This window comes from Bufo gargarizans, chromosome 3 (assembly GCF_014858855.1).
Source record: "Bufo gargarizans isolate SCDJY-AF-19 chromosome 3, ASM1485885v1, whole genome shotgun sequence".
NCBI lineage: Eukaryota > Metazoa > Chordata > Amphibia > Anura > Bufonidae > Bufo > Bufo gargarizans.
In genome coordinates this window covers 612,932,138-612,938,137 of record NC_058082.1, presented here as the reverse complement: position 1 = coordinate 612,938,137, position 6,000 = coordinate 612,932,138, and positions in this window count along the sequence as shown.

Below are 6,000 nucleotides of genomic sequence, written 5' to 3'. Positions count from 1 at the left end.
GAATTTCGATTTCAACTTGGAGCTGGTTTACTATGGTTGGCTTGGTAGAATATGGCGAATGTATTCGTCATATTCCTCATAACGAAGTATTCTCCATCTTAGTTTTAGCTACCTATTCGTCAACTTCGCTAATTCTAGCAATTATTTCAAATAGGAAAGTTGACTATAGAGACAGTTAAGTTTAATTTGATATGCGATTATATTACTTTGCTTTTTTTAATAAATAGAATAATTATAATACTTGATAATTATAATTATTCTATTTATAAAAAAAAAAAGAAAAAAATAATATAATTGCATAGCGAATTAAAAACAGCTGTCTCTATAGTCAACGTTCCTATTTGATTGCTAGAATTAGCGAAGTTGACGAATATGGAGCTAAAACGAAGATGGAGAATACTTCGTTATCTTTGTTTTGAGGAATATGACGAATACATTCGCCATATTCGCTAATTCTACCAAGCCAACCATAGTAAACCAGGTCCAAGTTGAAATCGCAATTCGATTATTATAACTTGAATTAATCGAATTGCGATTTCAACGTAATTCTCAAATCCGACAGTAGATTCTAGTATAGAGACGTTCCCATGGTGATGGGGACGCTCCATGAGCACGGAAGTCGGCAGAAGCAGCAACAGGCACTGACTGGAGCAGCCAGGAAGTCAGGAATCCTAAGGACAGGTAAGAACAACTTTAGGGAAGTGGAAAAGAAAGAAATATAAAAAAAATAAAAAAAAAATAAATGAATATTCGAAATATCAAAGTTATAGCACTATATTCAAAATATTCGCGAATTAGCGAAATGCCGATATTCGCAAAAAAAATTCAATATTCGAATATTCGCGCTCAACACTATTAATTAGTGAAGGTGGACTATGGTGCTGGGATGTGTTACCTGAGCCGGATGAGCAGAGCGGGTGCCGCGGCTGATTCTTGGTTGCACGTGGAGGACGCTGACCTGTGCAGTGCTCGTGCTGCTACAGGTTAAGAGGAGTGAGTGGGAGGGCCTGCCTGGGCTCATTGGAGGAGCATCCGTAGAGGGGCGTGATTGCGATAAGCGCAAGGAGTGGTGGAAGGGAGAAGCGGCTGGAGCAAAGTCAGAGATAGAAGGCGGGACCAGGAGACACTGGTAAAGGGGCGGGGGTGGTGCCAGCGTGTGGGGGACAAGATACAAGGATGCCAATAGCATGCTCCAGGAGGATGCTGGATGGGTAGCAAGCTCAGCAGGTGGCAATTACAAAAGGTGGTTGAAAGGGGAGATGAATTGCTCCAGGGGGAATAATTGGATCGATGGCGGGGGTGGAAGTAAGGGGAAATGACAATGAGAATCCTCCAAGGGAAGGTAAATGATGAACTGTATGTACCGGAAAAGTAGAGGGGTATGGTATGGAAAGTTGGATGGCAATTGGCATATTGTGACAGTGTGAGCCAATTTTAATGGAGCAGTTTTTTCAAAAGTATCCCATCGTGTCCAGCCAGACGGGAGGGGGGGTAAGGAGGGGGGTGATGGTGGACAGTGGGCTGGCAAGCATGATGATCAAACTATAGTTCCACCCATAAGTGTGTAGTTCAGAAGGCTTTTGATCGTGTGTTCCTCCCCCGTCACATTACTCCTAAAAAACTGCACCCGGTTTGACATATTGTTGCAGCATTTGCATAACCTGTGATTACATTTATAGCTGCCTGTAAATTTCAGATGACACGTCAAACCGGCTGAGATTGTATTCATGTTCTTTTTCTTCTTCAGTTTACTCGGTGCGAGTATATTCTTCAGATATTTTGCTCTCCTGAAGGTGATACAGGGTTTTGGTGGTATGGTGTCTTAAAGATATGGGTCACCTTTTAGTATGTGCCAATGCTTTGTTAAGATGGTTCTTAGAGCTTCATAGTTGGGGTTGAAGGTCGTGATAAAAGAAGTCTTGTATTCTGTGGTTTTGGATGTTTTGACCAACCCATTTTTCTTTTTTATATTCAGGGATTCTTCTTGGCTCTGGTTTTTTGCCCGCATAAACGCGTTTTCTATAATTCTTTCAGGGTATTTCTTCTTTGTGAACCTAGAGCGTAATATCTCACTCTGAGAGAGGAAGTCGCCATCATCAGTACAAGCAGTCAAATCAAATTTTTCAGAACTTCGCCAATCATCTCTATTCCTCATTAACTCCATTCCCACAGAGATTTATCTAAAGATCATCTCTATTCAGGATCTAATCCCTTACAAGCAGAGGAGAGAGGAGGATGAGTCAGCTCTTTACCTCAGTGTTGTGAAGTAATTCGTCCTCCTGTGTAATTAGGACAGGTTCTGTGTGTACCAAAAGGACGGCAGACATTTTATTAACCCTGATGATTGCTCCCTAGACAAAACGAGACATTATAAATAATGAAAGGTATTTGGGAATATATTTATGATAAGGTAATATTTAAGTATTCTTATTTTCTTAATTCCTGGAAAACCCCTTTAATGAATAAATTACACATCTGTTCCTATAAAACCATATATCCATTTGCTCAGCTCCTCCTTCTTAAAACCATGCTGCCTGCTGACAGGCCTAAATCTTCGCATTAATATCTCTGTCTTACGTTTATATTTTGATCAATCTTCCTCTTTGTTAACAGAGGGTACTACAGGATCCATGCAATATATCTTTAAAAACTCCCTATTTAGCTTCAGTATTCCGATTTATCGAAACATGGTCCAAGTCCATAAGACTAAGGGTCAGACCACATGTTCAGGTTCCTGATGCAGTTTTGGAAGCCAATATCAGGAGTAGATCATAAAAGGAGAGGAAGTATAAATAACAGACATGACTCCTCTTTTCTGAATTCACTCCTGGTTTTGGGCTCCAAAACTGCATCAGGAAACCTGACCATGTGGCTGTACCCTAAAGGTATGACCACATATTCAGGTTTACTCATGCAGTTTTTGAAGTTAAAATCAGGATTGGAAAATAAAAGGATTTCACTCCTGGTTTTCACTTTCAAAACTGTATCACGTAGCCTGACCGAGTGACCATACCATACATCTTTTCCTTAATTTAATAAATGTAGCTTTTATATAGTTTTAGGTTTTTGTGCCTCACCTTTCTACTGTTTTATTAAATATTGTTTTGGAGGCGGACACCAAAACGCTGCTTGCAGCAAAAGGCAAGAGAAATTAACAAAACTATTAAGGTCAAGAACAACCTATCGAAAGAAGAAAAAGATGCATTAACAGAATTGAATAATAATGACCTTCTTGTTATCAGGAGTGCGGACAAGGGAGGTGGAATAGTTCTACAAAACAAGGATGACTAAATAATGGAAGCAAATAGGATACTGGATGACCCTCTATACTATGAACTTCTCTAATTTAATCCACTTACAGGAGACCAAAAGACGTTGAACATCTTGTTGAAACAGGCCGAAGAGAACAAAATTATAACTAAAAAAGAAAGGGAGTACATAGTGGTTGAACATCCGAACACAGCATTGTTTTACCACTTACCGAAAATTCACAAAAATACTAGGAACCTCTCTGTGAGCAAATTAATGAGGTATTTTCTTTGTTTTATGCCATTTCAGAAAAAATTGATTTATTACCACGAAGCGTGAGGAAATTTGGCTTCGCAATTAATCAATTTTTTCTGGAAATTCGGATCGAAGTCCATTCATTTGGCTTCGATTTGCTCAACAATAATGAGGAGACATGAAGTACAGAGATGACGGACAGGACAGACTGTGGTAATGTGGGGCTGTGGTAATGGAGACTGCATACAAGTGCTACTGTTCATCAACCACATTCCTACCTCTTCTCTGTACTACATGTCTAGGGTTCAGCGAATCAGGTTCAGATTGCTGTATCCAAACCGGATTCTTTTAAAAACTATGCTAATAATATGGGCTCCATCCTACTTTAAAATGTATGGCCTCCGTGGAGGTCTTTCCGAATTTTCTGCAAACATTGCAAGAGTTACTTCATCTTGCCTCTATCATGCATTAGTTTGTTTATTCACATAAATTACTGTATCAAAATACGAAGCTGAACTCGGCTTCGTTAATGAGGCACAAAGCCAAGTTTTGCTTAGTATTTTGATACAGTAATTTATGCGAATAAACAAACTGACAGGTCATAAAAGTGAGACGAAGTAGGTCTCACGATATTTGCAGAAACTTCAGAAAGACCTCTGCGGAGGACATACATTTTATCGTAGGATGGAGCCAATATTGTTAATGAAGTTTTTAAAAGAATTAGGTTTGAATACAGAAATCCAAGCCAGATTCGCTCAGTCCTATTAATGTCTCCTCATAAACTCAATTCATACAGAGATTCAGCTGAAGATCTTATCAGCTGTATTCAGGATCATAATCCTTTATAAGAAGAGCAGAGAGGAGGATGAGGCAGGTCTTTGGCTCTGTGTAGTGAAGTAACTTGTCCTCGTGTGTGATTAGGGCAGGTTTTGTGTGTACTAATAGGATGGAGGCCATTTTATGTCCCCTGATGATTGCTCCTTAGACAAAACAAGCCATTATGAAAGGTATTTGGGAATATATTTATATACATGAAGTAATAAAAAAAAAAAATTCAGTAATTTTATGTTCTTAATTCCCAGAGAACCCCTTTAAAATGTCTTTTTCTGACCCCAATGGTTAGTATTATCAGTAGTTGACAGTTCAGTAGCCAAACCAGCAATTGACAGCCTTCTCTGTATAAGTGTATATACTGTAGATAGATATCCGAGAATTACTGTTTAGAATCCCCCACTTCACTAGATAGAAAGAGCACAGATGTAAATTAATAAAATACACATTTTGCTGAATAATTTCTCATATAACTGTAAATGAATCTCTTCAGCTCCTTCATTAAAAAGATAGAACTGTATAACTGTCTAGCAAGTTTCACATCTGTGGTTTGTACAAACATTTTGAAGGTATTCTAAGAGATGTACTGCATGTATAAAGCAGTAAGTAATCAAATAACAGATAACCAGCATGGATTCATGAAATGCAGATTTTGCTTAATCAACATACTCTGTTTCTAGAGGTAAGTACAAATCTTGATGATGGTCACAGGACTCGTATGATATGACATGATTTAGATTTCACAAAAGGCATTTCATACTAGTTCTTTTCTGCATTCCCTTCCATAAGCAAACGCGCAAAAAATATATATATAAATGAAAAAATAAATAAATATTTTCTTGGCATAAGTTCTCCAAAACTGTACCTATAAAAATGCAATGCATTTGGAAAGTCTTCAGACCCTTTCACTTTTTTCATGTTTTGTTGTGTTGCAGCCTAGTGTTAAAATAAATAAAGATCAAGTTTCCCCCATCAATCTGCACTCAATACCCCATAATGAAAATGTGAAGACAGAATGTTCAAAATAATTCCTAATTTATTGAAAAGTTAAAAATACAATGTTGTATTAAGATAAGTATTCAGACCCTTTACTCTGGACTTTGGCAGTAAGCACCTTTGGCAGAAATCACAGCTTCCAGTCTTCTTGGTATGATGCCACAAGGAGTGGACAGTCATTTTCAGGTCTCTCCAGACAGTTTGATTGGGTTCAATTCGAGACTGTGTTTGGGCCACTCAAGGACATTCACAGAGTTGTCCCTAAGCCACTCCTGTGTTGTCTTGGCTGTGTGTTTAGGGTCATTGTCATGTTGAAATGTGACCCTTTGGCCCAGTCTGAGGTCTAGTGCACTCTGGATCAAGTTTTCATTAAGAGTATATATGTATTCAGCTTTCCCGCAACCTTGACCAGTCTCCCTGTCCCAGCCACTGAAAAACACCTCCACAGCATGATATTACAACCACCATGCTCTACTGTAGATATGTTATTTGGCAGGTGTTGAGCAGTGTGTGTTTTTCTCCAGACATGATGCTTAGAATTAAGGCCAAAAAATTAAATCTTGGTTTCATCATAGAATATTGTTTCTCACAATATGAGAGTCCCTTAGGTGTTTTTTTTTTTCTTTTGCAAATTTCAGACAAGCTTTCATGTTTATTTTACCGAGGAGA